Below are 17,295 nucleotides of genomic sequence, written 5' to 3'. Positions count from 1 at the left end.
TACTCTACACATGATTTTCTGTTACAAGCAGCACACAACTCTGGAAGAGAAAAGAAGGCAGAAGATATACATTTAACTATATAACAAAATCTTTTCCAACATAATTTCTTTAATGAAAATGTAAGTATACATCCAAATAATGCAGCTTTTCTGCATCACATGACTCTTTTCCTCTTGTCCCAGATTTTTTTAAAGTCCTAAAACTGAAAAACTCAGAAGTCTATTTGTTCCCATACTATTTGGTGTGGTAAACATTAGCTACCACAGGTAATTCCCAAAAACTGGGCAACCAAGCCAAATCCCTCCATCTAAAATGATAACAAATCGGGGCCTCCCCAGTGGTGCAGCAGGTTGAGTGCTGCGCTGTGAAGCTGTCCGCAGCCTCTGCAGCACGGGTTCAATTCCCAGCCGGCCAGGGAGATTCCCAGATGGCGTGGCAGATCTCCACTGTAGTGCCCACTGCTCACCTCAGCAGTGTACTTTGGTCCTTCTGCCTGTTCTGCTCCCTGCTCTGTCTCTGGTGAATTCTCTCACCCTCCCGCGCCTCTGGCCTGTACCCCAGTGCTTGTATAAATAAATAAATCTTAAAAAAAAAAAAAAAATCAATGAGATGTCTACTCTTGCATTCAATTATTAACTACCCACAGCTGCAAATAATGGCTTAATAAAAAAAAGATGACAAGACATAACTAACACAAAAGCAACTGCAAATCAAATGTCTCAAAATTATCATCAAGAGAGGTAGGGGAATGACCTCACCAAACACCCCTAGTCTACCCACATGTCCCAGGGAAAAGAAAATAGAAAATCCTGTTATCCTAAAGAGGAAGTAGGGGAAAAAGTCAATAGCAGCAAATCAGTGAGAGTTCAAAGTAGTGCCTTGTAACATCGCCAGTGATCACCAACTAATGAGACACCACCAGACTTAGCATTTGTTTTCGGGACTTCATTCACTTCATTCATAGTTTCACGGTACTTGTAAAGATGTATTAGAGATGTTGTGATAGAGGCGCTCATCTCAGACTACAGATCAGCTCTGTATCAGAGCCAACTGCAGCTGCTGGCTGTATTTCAGTCAGTCACAGGTGTCCAAGAACTGCAAACTAGGTTGCTACATTTGACCTTTCCACATTACATTTGACCTTTCCACATTGGCTCCTGACCTTCATAGCAACCAAGAAGCAGCTGTAAACATCTCACTTCCAGATGTTTTACACACTGGTAATAAAAGATACAGTTGTTTTTCCTTTCTAGGCCTAGGAATCTAGAATACAAAAGGAGAAGAGAATGAACCCTTTCATGTCATGAAAGTTCAAAACAAACTCCAAATCACAGTGTTCTAACATCTCCAAAAATGATGCTGCATAAATCCAAGACAAATAATTAGTGCATCTGTTTTCAAGCCTAAGTCAATTTTCCATTTCATCAAAAAAAGAACAGATTTCTGGATTTGAACAGTGATGATGCAGAATAGCTCAATGTTCATAACTAATATGTCCTCCCCACCCACACATCTCAGGAACCAGTGGGTTTAGAAATGTTGGCTAAAAAAATGGAGTCACACAAGGCCATCAGCCAGAACTTTCCTAAAGAGAAGAGTTAATCTGATGAAGGAAACACATTCTAATTTAGAAATCCAGACCACAACTAGCCAGATTAATACTCTGAATACAAAAGCATTTTATGTCTAGCCGAACTACCAACCAGCATAAGGGTAAAAAGGAAAAAATTCAGACGTTCAAGGCCTCAAAAAATGCACCTCCTCCAGCTGACGCTTTTCCATAAGACCTCTGGATAATGTCCCACTAACGTGCTCTGTACTAAAAAAGAGATTTATTTGAGATTTATAGTTCAGAGTTTATGGATAGAGTAAATCAAGCAAAAAATAAACACACAAACAAACAAAAACCAAACAGGCGATTATTGTATTTAGGGAAAAAATGTACAAGGAAGGAAATACAATCATAGTTCACACAATCATTATACTAGATGTTAATAGTTTCCCCTTTTTGGTAACATGTACCTCTACTCTTTTCTGGACTCATGGTAGTGGGGAGGTTGGAGGTTTAGAAACTACATTTCCCAGAATCCCGTCAAGGAGGTTGTGACTTAAATTCTACTGATACAAACCGCTCATTCAAGATCTGGATGGATGGAAGAAAAGTAGATGCTATTATTGCTCCTCCAGCAGCAATGAACAGGTGTGTGGCCTCAGACAGATGGCAGACATGTGGTTTGCAGCAGCTTCCACTATTCTGCAAATTGCCGGCTTTGGCGTTTAAGGTAGTCAGAATTATTAGTGGCAGCAGTTCCTTGCAATCCCTGCAACGTGGCTTTCCCTGACATATGATCCCCAGCCTTCCAATGGTCTGGTAAGCATCTATATCTCCTTTGAAATCAAGAATGGTTTGATTGAGCTCTGATAATAGTAAAACATACACAAGTATGGATTTAACCTGTATTAGGACAGCAGGAAGGATTGAGGGGGGTAGCAGTATAAGAATGAAGAATCATCTTCCACAATAGAAATTCAATAGATATCTAAGAAAGAAAAAATAATACATATGATATTAGATATCTAAGAAAGAAAAAATAATACATATGATATAGAAATAAAGAGATAACATACTTCAGGAAAATAACATTAAAAGTATCACAATTGAGGACAAACAAGGAAAAATGGAGAGCTGCTTTTGAAATTACAAACATTTCAATACTGTTTGGCTCTTTAAACTGGATTCTTACTACTTTGATAAAACAAACATTCAATTTCGTTACTAAAAACAAAAAGTCCTCATATTGTATTAGCAAAATCAAGCTTCAGATTGACCAATATTTAAAAAAAATAAGGTCAATATTGGGTCAGTTACCAATGCTGTTAAGGAAAGTACAAAATCATAAACAAATCAAAAATAATTAAAAGGCCATTATGCCGGTTTCTAGAACCTGTGTCTCAGATTCAACTCTAATAGAAGCCGGCTGCCTAATGTGACCTGAATCACTGCTACAGCCTGGGTGTGACCAAACAATGTTCACCACCCCAGAGCTTACTCTACCATAGGTCAAATACCACAGGTCAACTATGTAAGGAATTTCCAGGCCATTAAAAAAAAATCATGATCAACATGAACTGCAAAGGTAAGCATAAAAAGAAGAATAAATTTTAAAATCAATTACATAAGCCCCACCTTTAGGTCTTGTTTTCAATTTAATGCAACTAACTGCAAAACCACCATCACTACCACCTGCTCTAAACATCTTTAGAAGAGCTAAGAAACAACCAAATTACAAAGCTGACTATGAGGTAGGCTGATACCAAGTCAGTGATGACAAAAAATGGCTCTCATATTACTAGCTCTCAACTGCCATGCGCCCTCCTTCATTCACACCCCTAATACAAAAGTAGAAAAGCACATGTGTTCAGAAAGTAAGGAAAATCCAGTGATGACAGTCTCCATTATGAAAAGGCCTGAAAGAAAACTTAAGCAGATGCTCCATAAAATGTTGATTCAGACTTCACATGGAGAGAAGTGTCATGCCTCATTTCAAAGATAATATATTAAGTCCCAACTCAGCACAGATAATCTAATAACAAAGCTGTGACTTTCACTGTTGAGCAGTCTCATCTCTCTCACTCTAATACCCTTAAGCCATCAGACACACAGATGCGTCTTCCTGAAATGCTAGAAAAATTCACACATTTTTGTTCCTTGATCACTAGTGATGGGCTGCTAACCAAGAGTCTACTTTAAGTTACGAAAACAGGGCAAGTTGATCTGGTTACACAAGAAAGGTACTAAATCAAAGAGGACAATCTGGGCTTTGAGGAAGAGTACTATGACTTCTGGACAAAAATCAATATGCTTGCAAATAAAATGCTCTCATATAATGTTATAATGGCCCTTGGGCTATGGATTCATTTGCATGTCCAACAAGACTTATGCATGATGTTAGGACATATGGCCTAGAAGATGTGCATGAGAGAGTATTATTTTCACCAGTTCATAACGAGAACATCTGTTAGCCCCCCGAAAGGCTTACCAAAAAGTCAATATTCTGTTTCCTAAAGAGCAGGTCTAGCAAACTAACAATCCATCGACCCCCAAAATTTCAGAATTGCTCCCCAATAAGCACTAACCTCCAAAATCCTAAAATTTTAAGACCTAATCTAGCCATGTGATTTTAATGTGCAGGACTTAAAAGAAATCAAGACTGAAAGAATATGCTTTATCTAGGACAGTTCTTACAGTAAACATGTCCCGCTGTATAGGCATCAGTATCGTTGATATTGGGGGTCTCCCTGGTAGTGCAGGAGTTAAATTTTCAACACCATCAAGCTATCGCCAGCCAACGCTGCTGCAGCATAAGTTTGATCGCCAGCCAGGGAGCTACCCACATGGTAAAGCAGACCTCTCCTGTCTCACTCACTGCTCCCCTCAGCAGTGTATTTCAGTAGGTCTGCCTGTTCTGCTCCCCACTCTGTTGCTGGTGAATCCTCTCACCCCTCTCACCGCCCCTTACCTCAAACCACTGGTCTATATACCCCAATTCTTGTATGCATAAATATTAAAAAAAAACTTTGATATTGATGGTTTTACCATACACTAATATCTACATAAAGAACTGACAGAATAAAATCTCCACTGTAAAGGCTGAGCTCAAAATTCACTATACTATTTATCCAGATTTTTTTTTAAAGATTTATTTATTTATGCATACAAGAACTGGAGTATAGGCCAGAGGTGCTGGGGGTGAGAGGATTCACCAGAGACAGAGTGGGGAACAGAACAGGCAGACTGACTGAAATACACTGCTGAGGGGAACAGCAGGTGAGACAGGAGAGGTCTGCTGCACCATGTGGGTAGCTCCCTGCCCGGGGATCGAAGTCATGTCACAGTGGCTGGCGATAGATTGATAGTGCTGAGACATTAACCCCTGTGCCACCAGGGAGGCCCTATTTATGCAGACATTTTTGGAGCACCAACTCTTGGCTTCTCACTCAGCAAGTCCAGCCACACTGGAACTTCCTTCAATTTCTCAAAACAGCATGTTCTTTCCCTCCTCAGGACCTCATGTTCTTTTCCTTCACCTATGCTATTCCCTCCACCTAGAACTGTCCTTCATGCTAAAGGTAGTCCTGGCTTTATTTCTTTTTTTTTTTTTAAGATTTATTTATTTATGCATACAAGAGCTAGGGTACAGGCCAGAGGTGTGTGGGGTGGGGGGAGGTGAGAGGATTCACCAGAGACAGAGTGGGGAACAGAACAGGCAGATTGATGGAAGTACACTGCTGAGGGGAGCAGCAGGCCAGTCAGGAGAGGTCTGCTGTGCCATGTGGGTTGCTCCCTGGCCAGCCAAGGGATCAAACTCGTGCTGCAGAGGCTGTGGACATCTTCATAGGTTGCATCTTAACCCCTTGCGCCAACAGGGAGGCCTGATCCCGTCTTTATTTCTGAAGCAGTGACAGAAAGAGCTCATTAAGGGGCTTCCCCGGTGGCGCAGCGGTTGAGCGCTGGGTTGCAAAGCTGCCCGCGGCCTCTGCAGTGCCGGCTCGATCCCCGGCTGCTCCCCGGCCACCGGAGGAGGGTCCCACATGGCGCGCAGACGTCTCCTACCGCCCGCTGCTCCCCTCAGCGGTGTGCTTCGGTCCTTCTGCCTGCTCTGCTCCCCGCTCTGGCTCTGGTGAATTCTCTCATCCTCCCGCGCTTCTGACTGTACCCAGTGCATGTATAAACAAAACAAACAAACAAATAAAATAAATAAATAAAACATGCCTCTAAAAAAAAAAAAATCTTTAAAAAAAAAAAAAAAAAGAGCTCATTAAGTATCTCATACCTGGATTACAATGAGAAACATCCTACCTACTAGCTGAGCACTGGGAGAGTGGAAGTAAAAGAAGGAAAATTCACTTATCCATAAATCTTGGACATCCTACCCCTATACTAGACTGTACCACTTTAGAAGAAAATTTTTTTTTTTAAACAACCATTTGTCCCATTCTGGACATATGGAGAATGTTTTCACAGTCACAGGGGGTTACTGGAGAAACAAAAAGTGGGTATTACTGGACTCAGCATTTCTGTAAGCATAGACAGTTGACGAGCGAAGAAATATCATAAATATTGACTTAGAGCAAGTTATTTTCATTGAGCAGCCTCAAAATCTAAATGGAGCTTAATCTAAATCCATAAAGTCTAAGGAACCGTTTTTTGAAAACCAATTTTAAGAACGGGAAGGAAATCGACACACATTCCTTAGATATATAGATTTGCCAAATTTCAAGACACTCTTCAGAACAGAAAGATCTGAGACTAAACACAACTCCAATAATCTTATTTGTGGCCGCAATCAAAGGCATAGACTGGGTAAAAACCTATGGATCTGCTAGTTTCCCAAACCTGAATATTAGGAACTGAAAACTGTACTAATGGTGCCAAGAGAAAGCTGAATCCAAGTCGCCAACAAGAGGAATTGTTTGGGGGTTATCGCTGATGTTGCAAAGACCAGTGTCAAACATTGCAAGAAATGATCTTCATAATCCACCCCATGGAACTAAGGGAACACAGTTATCTTCAATCAATTATCCCCTGAGAAACAAAAGGTTTATTATTTACTAGGTAGAACCACTGAAAAGCGAATTTATTAAATAGAACTAAATAGTGTACAGCCACTCAAAACTGTTATAACTGCCAAGCCTAAATGGCACCTTAGAAGCCAATTTCCGGGTCCCCTTTTCAATAATTTATTTGCCTCTATAGGCTTATCCCTCATGTTGAGCCAAAGCCTTAAGGGTACTAAGAGTGACACAGATTATTAGTAAAAGTAACGCCTTTCCCCCTTACCGACATTATTTTTCTCCATAAAGTTTTAGTTTGCTGTTTTAAATGTCCCTCTGTAGTAAAACCAAGAGGTTCATAAATTTAGCTTGTGGCTCCCTAAGCTCAAAGGCTTAAGGGAGAGTGAAAAAAGCCAGAAATATTCTCTCTTCCTCAAATGCCCTGGACTTTCAAAGCTAGGCAAAGGCAATGATTCTGCATTTAACGCCCGGGTGAATAAGAAACAGATCTGAATTGAGAAGAAGTATAAAGGAGTGCAGCAGAGGGCTGCCTCTATTTCCTTGCAGAGCTGGTCTCAGGATCTGCCAATGAACCTCATTTTGACATGGAACACCCCATGTAGTCTAATCCGGGGCATATCCCTCAAGAGACAGTCAGTCAACCAGAACTCTGCCAGCTTCTGTTTGGGAGCTGTGTGAAGAACAGAAGCAACAAGAGCCTACTTTGAGGAGGAGATCAACAATCACACTCAAGAAGAAAAGAAGTTATTTGGCAAAGGGATGCATGGTGCCAAAATGTTAGTCACAGCTTCAAGGTCCCAGTTTGTGTCTCTGCAACTATTCTTTCTTTTGACAGAGCTCATTCTCTGAGCCAGGAAACCCAGCTCAGTTTCTGTCACCCTCCCCATTTGCAACAGTCAAGAATCCTTTCAATTTGGTGGTATCAAACTGTGACACAGACAAGATGTCCACCAGAAACTAAAAAGAGGGGAGAAATGTGTAATTTTCTGTTTTCCACTTACCACTGGTGCTAGCAGAGCAACAGAAAAACATTCTGTTAAAGAAGCAGGCTATACCAAATGCCTGCCCAGAGTTGAGAACCTCCATAACTTATTTTAAAGTACTCTTTAAAATACACCATAAAGGGCCTCCCCGGTGGCGCAGCGGTTGAGCGCTGGGTTGTGAAGCAGCCTCTGCGGCGCCGGTTCGATCCCCGGCTGCTCTCCGGCCACCGGAGGAGGGTCCCACATGGTGCGCAGACCTCTCCTGCCGCCCGCTGCTCCCCTCAGCAGTGTGCTTCGGTCCTTCTGCCTGCTCTGCTCCCCAGTCTGGCTCTGGTGAATTCCCTCACCCTCCCGCACTTCTGATTGTACCCAGTGCTTGTATAAATAAATCTTAAAATAAAATAAAATACACCATAAAGCACACTGTAGGCTGAAACGATAACAAAATATTAAGCAGTTTTTACCCCCAATCAAGCATTTTATACTTCATAAACTGCTCTTCCCGGGGTTAGTATGAACACTATGGTTTTCATGAAACAGCATGAACCAGCAACCTATAAATTTCAGAATTACTTCAGAGCAATGTGAAAATAGCCTCCAGTATACCAGGTAACTCTCCCAATCAAAGAACTCACAAAGTCCAGAAAGAACATCTCACAATCTTCAACAGGAACTCAATTCCTCTCTTCCCTTCTTAAAAGCCAACAGTAAAACCTGAAAACTCCACTGTTCTCAACACCTTTCACCTCCACCTGCATTTCACCTTTGAGCTAACATCACACAACTAATCAGTACCAACTAAGGTAAACACTATTCTGATATCAAGTATGAGGTAGGATTAGAAACTGCCCCCTCTTAAGCAAATCCACATCACATCTCAGAAATGCCAAGAGTTTCAGGATCATTTCTTCTAAGATAAACAAGTTCACCTATGTGTAAAGTGTCTAGAGTATTACACCCAAAGAAAAAGCCAAAACTGTCAAGATTTCAAAGAATTAATAATAAAGAAGTTAAAACTATCCATGAGCACACTGCTCCCCACCAACCGGCATTGGGACAAGAGTTAAAGTCCCACCTATCTAAACTGCTATTTTACAGTGACTTCTCAAAGAGTTAATGAAGAAAGTCAGTGTTTGTCAAGAACAGAATACCTTGGCGGCTAGAACAGAAAACATTGCATTTTTTTTATTTCTTCCTCAATTGACCTCATTCATGCCCGTCTTGATGGCAGCCAATACAATGTAACACAATATGAAATTTTTGGCTACTAAAAAATAAAAGTTGACTGAGAAAAGCTTAAAAATTAGGCATGTACTAAATCAGAATCACTCTTCCTCAGCACAGGGCACGCACACACACTAAAGCCAAGAGGAAGAAACTGACAAAACCATGTCTTCTAAACATGATTATTTCAATACTGTTTTCGGAGACCATTTCTTTGCAACCACTTTAAAGCTCCCATTTGGTTAACACAATCTTTTAGAGGCAGAAAGGAACCAAACCTGTATTTCAAACGAGAAAAAAAAAAAAAGAGTTTAACGAATTACTTCAAAGTTACTTAGTATATCCCTAAGTGTGTGAGAACAATTCTGATTTCCCTTTTGGTTTGGAAAAGGAGAAAAAACACACCAAAACATTAAATAAGTCATTCAGAAACAGAAACTTTAAAGTCAAAACAACAGCATGAACAAGGAGGTGGATGCTGGGGGAACCCAAAAGGATTATTTAAACCCCTTTAAAAATATGAATTCCAATACACACCAGCTTCTTCCAGCTCATCACTTTCAACAATCATCCTTTCTGGTTAGTAACCCAACTAGATACAATGCTCACGTTTAACACTTCAAGATTTCCATCTTCCTCACTTCACTCCAACCCCTGAACTCAGTCCAACCTTTAATTCCATCCTGATTCATTCTCAACTAAAGCTCTCACGATTCCCTCTAGTGCATGCAGTTTCCCGACTCATCTTAACCATTGCCTGCACCCAACTCCATCCCCAAAATGTCACAGAGGTCTCCTTACCCAGGGCATCCTGTTAATTACTTGTTTCCAACAGGTCCTCCCTCCCCATCTCCCTTTTTGCACACGGTTACCTCGTTCCTCACCCTGATCAGTCTTCTTACTCACCTTACCCAACCCTTCAGGATCCTTTATTTCCTGTCTCTCAATAGCCTCCCTTCCCATTTTCACAGTCCGAGCTCGCACCACAATTCCCGACCACTCCTCCCCACTTAAGACTCTCCACGCCCCCTTCTCGTCCAGGATCTCCAGCCCCAGCCCCTAGGCCCTCGTCCCGCAGACCCCGCCCCCAGAGCCCTCTCCCCCTCAGGCCCCACCTCCAATGCCCCCCTCTCTCAAGCCCCGCCCCAGTCCCCCTGTCCCGTCCCTCCCTCCCACTCAGGTCCGCAGGTCAGCTCAGCGATGAGCCCGGCCTCTCCCGCCTCCTTCCGACCTGGCCACAGCTGCCCCGGGAGCAAATCTTCCGCCACCTCCGATCCGGCTTCGTCCCGGTCTGCTCGCCCCCCCCGCGGCTAGCTCCCTTTTTCGCCACCGCCGCCCCTTTTGCCAACCCGGAAATGGATCTGCTCCCACCGTCCCCAGCGTCCGCGAACAAAATGGAGGCGGGGGAAAAAGGAGGCGGGAGCAGGGGAGCGACGAGACGCCACACGCATGCGCCTCTGGAAAGCCCGCCCCCCCAGTCGACGTACGTAACGAGGAAGAGGGCGCGTGGCAGCCATCTTGGGAAGGTCGCGAGAATTCGTTTGCCCGCTGAAAGCAGAGTTTGCAACTTTGGCTGCAATTAGGGTCATCTGGGAAGAGTTAAATCATTTGCGACGCCTGAATTCCACTCCCAGAGATTCTTATCTGATTGGTCTGGGTTACGGCCTAGGCATCGGGACTCTTAAAGTTGCGCAAGTAGTTCTAACAATTTGCAGAGGTGGAGAATCACCGAGCTTGATAGGGTTGTGAATATACTTTTTTCGGGTTTTTAGCCCTTCGTGCGCGCGCATGCGCGCCTATTCTCCCCTCCCACCCGGTCCTCCTCTAAGAACCCACCTCATCGGCCTTGCTAGGGCCCAAGAGTCGAGCTCGGTTGTCATAGCAACTGAGCGGCAGCCCCCTGCCTACGAAGTCATCATTAACGTCATCATACCCACTTGCCCTGAACACCTGTGAATACCCGTTTCCAGCTTTTGCGGGCCGGTGGTTCACCAGCTTCCAGGGCTGGAGAATGATGCTGTGGACGCCTAGCTGCTTGGGGGCAGGGAGAGAAATCCTGTACCCTCCCTGGTGGAGCTGCTGTTAACTCCATCCCAGCTATCTAAAAATCGCTCTCGTCCACCCACAGAAGTATTTTTCCACTGCAACCAACCCCACTGCCTTCTATCATCAAAATGCTCTTTCAGTCTCTCCATCCCTACACTGAATCCGAAGGGGACAAAATTGCTTAGTTCCCACACCTTCCTAGCTGTGTTTACCCTGGGGCCTCAGCTACCCTGTGTGTAAGGCCTGGCTAATAGTGCCTGTCCCGACAGTGAGTTATTGGAAGCCTCAACTGAGGGAGTGAGTTGAGCAAGTGATAAACCACAGTTATTTTTGTTTTCTTTCTGTTTGGCCTTGAATAGTGCTCCACAGCCACTCACTAGTAGAATGAATATCACAAGGTGTCTGAGTACTTGCTATGGGCCAGACACAGCACGAGGCACAGAGATGGCTACAGAGGTGACTAACACAGAGGCTGTGCCCTTAGGGAGCTCCTGGTGTGGTGGGCAGACTGGCATGTAAATTAGTAGCTGAGATATAAATCAGCAGGTGATTAGCACCATGGGGACTTATGTGCTGTGGGATGACAGACGAGGGAATGATTAATTCTGTCTAAAGACTGGAAGAAGGTTTCGTAAACTGGCCTTGAAGGATGAGTACAATTTGTTTACTAATCAGAAAAGGCAGGGAACACATTCCAGGCATTGGGATCAGTGGGTGTAAAGGTAAAAATTTTCAGGTATGTAGTCCTGGATACCTGAAGGGTGGGGGAGAGACTAGTAGAAGGAGATGATGGATCTAAACTCTCAGTTTCTCAACCTCATCTCCATTCTGTTCCCTCTTTGCTCAGTACACCCTTTGGAGACCTGCTTTCTGTTGTTGAAATACATCAAGTGGTTCCTCAAGGTCTTTGCAATGTCTGCACTCTGCCTTGTCCTCATTTCACAGGCTTTAGCGCAAATGTCCCCTCCTCAGAGGGCACTCCCTGCTCACTGTAGCTAATGCAAGTCCACCATTCTCTATAACATCACTGTATGATGAGCAGAACTACTGGGACGGAATACAGGAACATCTCATCCATACTTGGGGAGATAGACATGGGCTTTATGAAGACTGTCACATGTAAGCATGGTGAGACTAGTACTAAGTACCTGGGAGACCTCCTCCCTAAAAACAGCCAAAATCCTAGATGAAATCTTTTAAGGTCTTAAATGTATTGATATAAAAATAAGGAATTTGGGCCTCCCTGGTGGCGCAAGGGGTTAAGTGGAGGCACTATGAAGCTAGCCAAGCCACTGCAGCATGAGTTAGATCCCCAGCCAGGGAGCAACCCACATGGCACAGCAGACCCCTCCTGTCTTGCCCGCTGCGCCCCTCAGCAGTGTATTTCAATCAATCTGCCTGTTCTGCTCCCCGCTCTGTCTCTGGTGAATCCTCTCACACCTCTGGCCTACACCTAGCTCTTGCATGCATGAATAAATCTTTTAAAAAAATAAGAAATTTTCAGGGCGAAACAAGATAAAGGCAGAGGGCTGCTCAGGTGAGGCTCAGGCTCTGTGGGCTCTGCCTGACAAGTGACATGAGCTCGTCAGTGTTTCATAGCAAAAGGAAACAGCCCAGAGCCTCCTGCATAGCGGAGTTTAATAGGAGATTTTCCCTTCGTAAAGATGGGACCCCAAAGGATTCCATCCTCATGGTAGGGGTAAACCAGAAATAAACCTGTCCCTTTCTTCCTTGGGTATAGGGAAAATAGAGATGGATTCTAGGCTCAAATGATACTAAGTAGATTTTTCACATGGAATGGCCAGTAGGACCTCGGAAGTCATGTGGGACCCAGGATAATTTTTGGTTGGGTGAATCCCTCCCTCCCATTATGGCTCTCTAGCAAACCTGACCCCTGTCCACCAGTTGCCTGACACATCTTTATCATTGTGATAAACAAAAGGGCCCCTTGAAATTTCCAGTATGCCCCTATGGAACCACCATCAGGCCAATTTGTAAAGCACTTTATCATCTGTTGTGAAAGATTAGATTTTATCTCATGAGCACTGAAATCTTTAAGCAGAGAAGATCCATGACCCACTTTCCTTCCAGAAAGATTCTCCTGACTACAGCAAGGGATGGATTAGATGGGGCCTGGACAGAGGCAGGGATGCCAGTTGGGCAGTTGCTGGGAGGTCTCAGTGAGAGATTATAGTTGCGTGCACTGATGGCATCTGGGCACCAGCTGGACACAAAGATTTGGGCATCAGGGCTGCCTGGCTGCACAGCCCCAGGCCTCAAGTCTTAGTTCTCCCACTTACTGAATAAAGTGAGGCTCTGGGCAAATTATTCAACCTCTACAGCATCAGTCTCCTCATTTGTTGCTGTTTTTTAAAGATTTATTTATTTATGCATACAAGAACTGAGGTACAGGCCAGAGATGCAGGAGGTGAGAGGATTCACCAGAGACAGAGTGGGGAACAGAAGAGGCAGACTGACTGAAATACACTGCTGAGGGGAGCCGCGGGTGAGACAGGAGAGGTCTGCTGAACCATGTGGGTAGCTCCCTGGCCGGCCAGGGATCAAATTCGTGCTGTACAGTGCTGTGCTTAACCCCTTGCACCACCGGAGAGGCCCCAACCTCCACTTTTGTGCTTTTGAGACCATTAAGTTCCCATGTGAGAAATCAGCTACTCTGTTATAGAGACAACATACATGGAGGAAGAGAGGTCCAGCCATCTCAACATTCCAGCTGTTTCTTCCAAGTGTAAGATGAGTGACTCAACTGTTTTGGACATTCCAGCTCCTGTCACCTCCTGAATGCAGCCACATGAAACAACCCTAGTGAGACAGCACAACTGTCCAGCTGAGCCCCCATCCATCCAGAGGATCAGGAAGAGTTATAAAATGATGGTTGCTTTAAGTCATTAAGTTTAGAATAGCTTGGTATGCAGCAATAGATCCCCAAAAAGAAATATATTGATGAAATCTAAGGCCAGGTGTATAGAGGGAAAAGAAGAGCTCATGACAGAGCCAAGGCGCTCCACATGAAAGGACCAAGCTGAGTGAGGCCAGCAAGGAAGACTGAAAGCAGTGTCCTGGGAGCAGCGATGAGAAGTCCAGAAGGAAGAATAGTCAAAATAGCAAAGAGATACCAGAGAGAGGAGCAATAAGATAATTGTCCCTGGGATTTGGCAACATGGGTGTCAATGACCTTGACAAGAACAGTTTCAGTGAGCAATGAGGATGGAAGCCAGTTGCACTGGGTTATAAAATGAAAGGGAAACAGAGAGCAACAAACCAAACAAACTAGTATTACACATTTATTTTTAGAGTTACACATATTAGCCTGGATAAAACTCACAAGCATGATATTGAAGGGGGAAAGTTGCTGAACACTACATCCAGTAGGATAGGATATAAAGTTTAAAAACCATGCAAATATTAAACATAACACTTAAAACTCAATGATAAAAAGGCAAGGAATTCAATTTAAAAATGGGCACCTCCCTGGTGGCGCAGGTGGTTGAGTCCAGTGCTGTGAGGCTGTCTGCAGTCACTACAGTGCCCGTTCGATCCCCACTGGCCCCGGAGCAGCCCACATGGTGCAGCAGACCTCTCCTATTAGGCCCGCTGCTCCCCTCGGCAGTGCATTTCATCAGTCTGCCTGTTCTGTTCCCCACTCTGTCTTTGGTGAATCCTCTCACCCTCCCGCACATCTGGCCTGTACCCAGGGTCTTGTATAAATAAATATATCTTTTAAATAAATAAACAAAATAAAAATAAAAATGGGCAAAGGATCTTGTATGGGGTTGATTATTATCTCCTCCAAGTCTACATTCACCTGGAAACTCAGAATCTGACCTTCATGGAATTTAATTAGTTAAGTTGAAGTCACACTAGATCAAGAGAAGATTGTACTGGGCCCTAAATCCAATGATTTTTGTCCTTATGAAAACAAGAATGGACTTCAAGACACAAACAGAGGAGATCACCATGTAAAGAACAAGGCAGATTGTAGTGATGTGTCCCCAAATCAAGAAAATAAAATTATGGTGCCTCCCTGGTGGTGCAAAGGGTTAAGACACAGCACAATGAAGCTCTCGGCAACTACTGCAGCACAAGTTCGATCCCCCGCCAGGGAGATAACCTACATGGCCCAGAAGACCTCTCCTGTCTTGCCCACTGCTCCCCTCAGCAGTGTATTTCAGTCAGTCTGCCTGTTCTGCTGTTCTGTTCCCCACTCTGTCTCTGGTGAATCCTCTTACCTCCTGCACCTCTGGCCTGTACTCCAGTTCTTGTATGCATAAATAAATAAATCTTAAAAAAAAAAAAAGGTGAGTAAACAATACAAAATAAAACAGAAATGAATGTGAGCTAAGGAAGTGGAGACAAGGTTGTTTTGGAAACAACCTTTCAAAAAGTTTAGCTATGAAGTGGCACAAAAAGGGACTGTAGGTAAGCAGATTTGTAGAGTCTAAGAAATGGGTTTTTAAAATAGTTTTGAGAAGATTTAAATGCTAACTGGGAAAGAGCCAGTAGAGAGAGAATGAAAGATATAAGTTCTTCTGGTCAAGTGTCTGATTCATGCCTGGGATGGATTCTCTGGGAGAGATTCAGGTCACCCCCAAGAGATGCTCCTTCCTCCCCACCTCACACTCTCCCAGTCCAAACCCTCCTCCTAGCCCCAAGATGCTGAGAGAATCATCTTAGGGGCGACACCTAGTGGATTAAAAGGGCATTGCTTCCATTCTTCACTCATATATCCAATTAAAAGGGTGTCTTATGCTGGTCCTCTGACCCCTCCAAATTATTTTCACCCTTTTGTTAATTGCTAGGCCAGCCTACAAAGCACGGAAACACTAAGGAAGTTCATCTTCTTCCCAAAGAGCACACAGAGGCCTTTGACAACTTCTCGTGCCCATTGGCAGCTCTTTCCACTGGAGGCAGAATACAGGAGAGGTCAAGAACGGGAAAAGACAGTCCCCCCAACTACAGCCAGTTGACAACTGCAGCCCAGTGAGCACAAGGTGGAGGCTCCTCAGCTATCCAAGTCCCCAGGATTATGCAGAGCTTAAATGTGGACTCTGGAGTAAAAATAATGGCTCAGATTCTTGCTGGACACCTAGGACTAGACACTTGGCTTCTCTGTGCCTGTTGAGAGCTCTCTCATGACCTCAAGTCTTATCTAGAAAAGAGAGTTCAATGAACCAACCTCCTGGTTTGCTGGGAAGATTAAAGTCGAGGATAGTGAGTGCAAAGGACACTCTCCCGAATGTCAGCTGTTACTACCACACCTGACAGAGTGGAGATGGTCTGAAGGCCGCTGTGATGGCCTTCAGAAAGGAAGAACAGGAAGAACAGCCCACACTACCTCCTCTGCTCTCCTGGGGGAGGGAGTGGGAACAACAAGGACTGGGCCCCCTTGATCCTGCTCCAGGACATGCAGTCCTTGAGTGTGACCAGTACTCCTTGAGGAGGTCAGAACCCCTGTCCAGCTTCTGTAATTCCAGCTCCCCTCGAGACCAGTTCAACAGGGCAGGGCAGTTCCCAGTGCTCGGCACACCTCGCTGTGTCTCATCCCCAACTCCCCATATTCAAACTCTGATCATCAACCCCTAAGCCTAATTCAAGACCTGGGCCATCTCTTCCAAGCATTTTCCTTGAATTGTCCCCCACCCTCCTTCTCCAGACCAGTAGTGAATCTTAATCCCTTGGGCTTTTATCATCTTGTGCCTTACCTGGTCTTACAGCTCTAATTTCAACCAACCTAATTTATTCACTAAATAGATAAGTATTAAATGTCTTTTCTGTGTTGGGTTCTCTTCTAGGTACTGGATAATGAACAAGACAGACACATGGAGCTAAAATTCCCACGGGGAAGGTGAAGAAGCAAATATATAAAGTATATATGATGTCAGGTGCTGATGAATGCCTTGAAGGCAATACAGAAGGATGGGGGGATAGAAAGTGAGCGGTGGTAGGGCCTCCCTGTGGCCTAGGGGTTAATTACCACTATCACTACTGAGGCCTAAGTTCGATCCCCAGCCGGGGGAGGTGACCCACATGGCACAGCAGACCTCTCCTGACTTGCCCGCTGCTCCCCTCAGCAGTGTATTTCAGTAGATCTGCCTGTTCTGCTCCCCACTCTGTGTCCAGTGAATCCTCTCAACCCCCCCCACCCCATACCTCTGGCCTACACCCCAGTTTTTGTATGCATCAAGAGATAAAAATAACACTTAAAAAAAAAAAAGTGAGGAGAGGGTGGGGTCTTGTCATCAGGAACATGAAGGAAAGCGCAAAGATCAAATCCCTGAGACAAGAGTGAGGATCTGTGCTTTGGAAATGGTAAAGCAGCAGAATGGAGTGAAAGAACGGGGGTAGGAGATGGGGTGGGAGAGGGAGGATTTTGACTTTTAAACTAAGTGTCATCAGGCCTCCCCTGTGGCGCAGTGGTTGAGCGCTGGGTTGCGAAGCTGCCCGCGA

At 44.4% G+C, this 17,295-nt stretch overlaps 1 protein-coding gene across 7 annotated transcripts in view; it reads right to left on the bottom strand.

Annotated features, from left to right (window-relative positions):
- Nucleotides 1-10,642, bottom strand: part of WIPF2 (WAS/WASL interacting protein family member 2) — a 42,194-nt gene extending 31,552 nt beyond the window's left edge. For 3 of the 7 annotated variants that reach the window (XM_037491606.2, XM_054688722.1, XM_054688719.1), the window contains exon 1: nt 10,016-10,197. The gene's annotated coding sequence lies outside the window, so the exon portion shown is untranslated. Of the gene's footprint in view, nt 1-9,690; nt 9,827-10,015; nt 10,198-10,271; nt 10,285-10,620 lie in introns of those variants that run through there. The other 4 variants (XM_054688720.1, XM_054688723.1, XM_054688721.1 and 1 more) reach the window with 3 other exon arrangements.
- Nucleotides 10,643-17,295: the final 6,653 nt, after the last annotated feature.

The sequence above is a fragment of the Talpa occidentalis genome, unplaced genomic scaffold, assembly GCF_014898055.3.
Source record: "Talpa occidentalis isolate TD23 unplaced genomic scaffold, MPIMG_talOcc4v2.1 talOcc4.7, whole genome shotgun sequence".
In the NCBI taxonomy this organism is placed as follows: domain Eukaryota; kingdom Metazoa; phylum Chordata; class Mammalia; order Eulipotyphla; family Talpidae; genus Talpa; species Talpa occidentalis.
The sequence above is the reverse complement of the archived record's forward strand: the minus strand, read 5'-3'. Positions and strand labels throughout refer to the sequence as shown.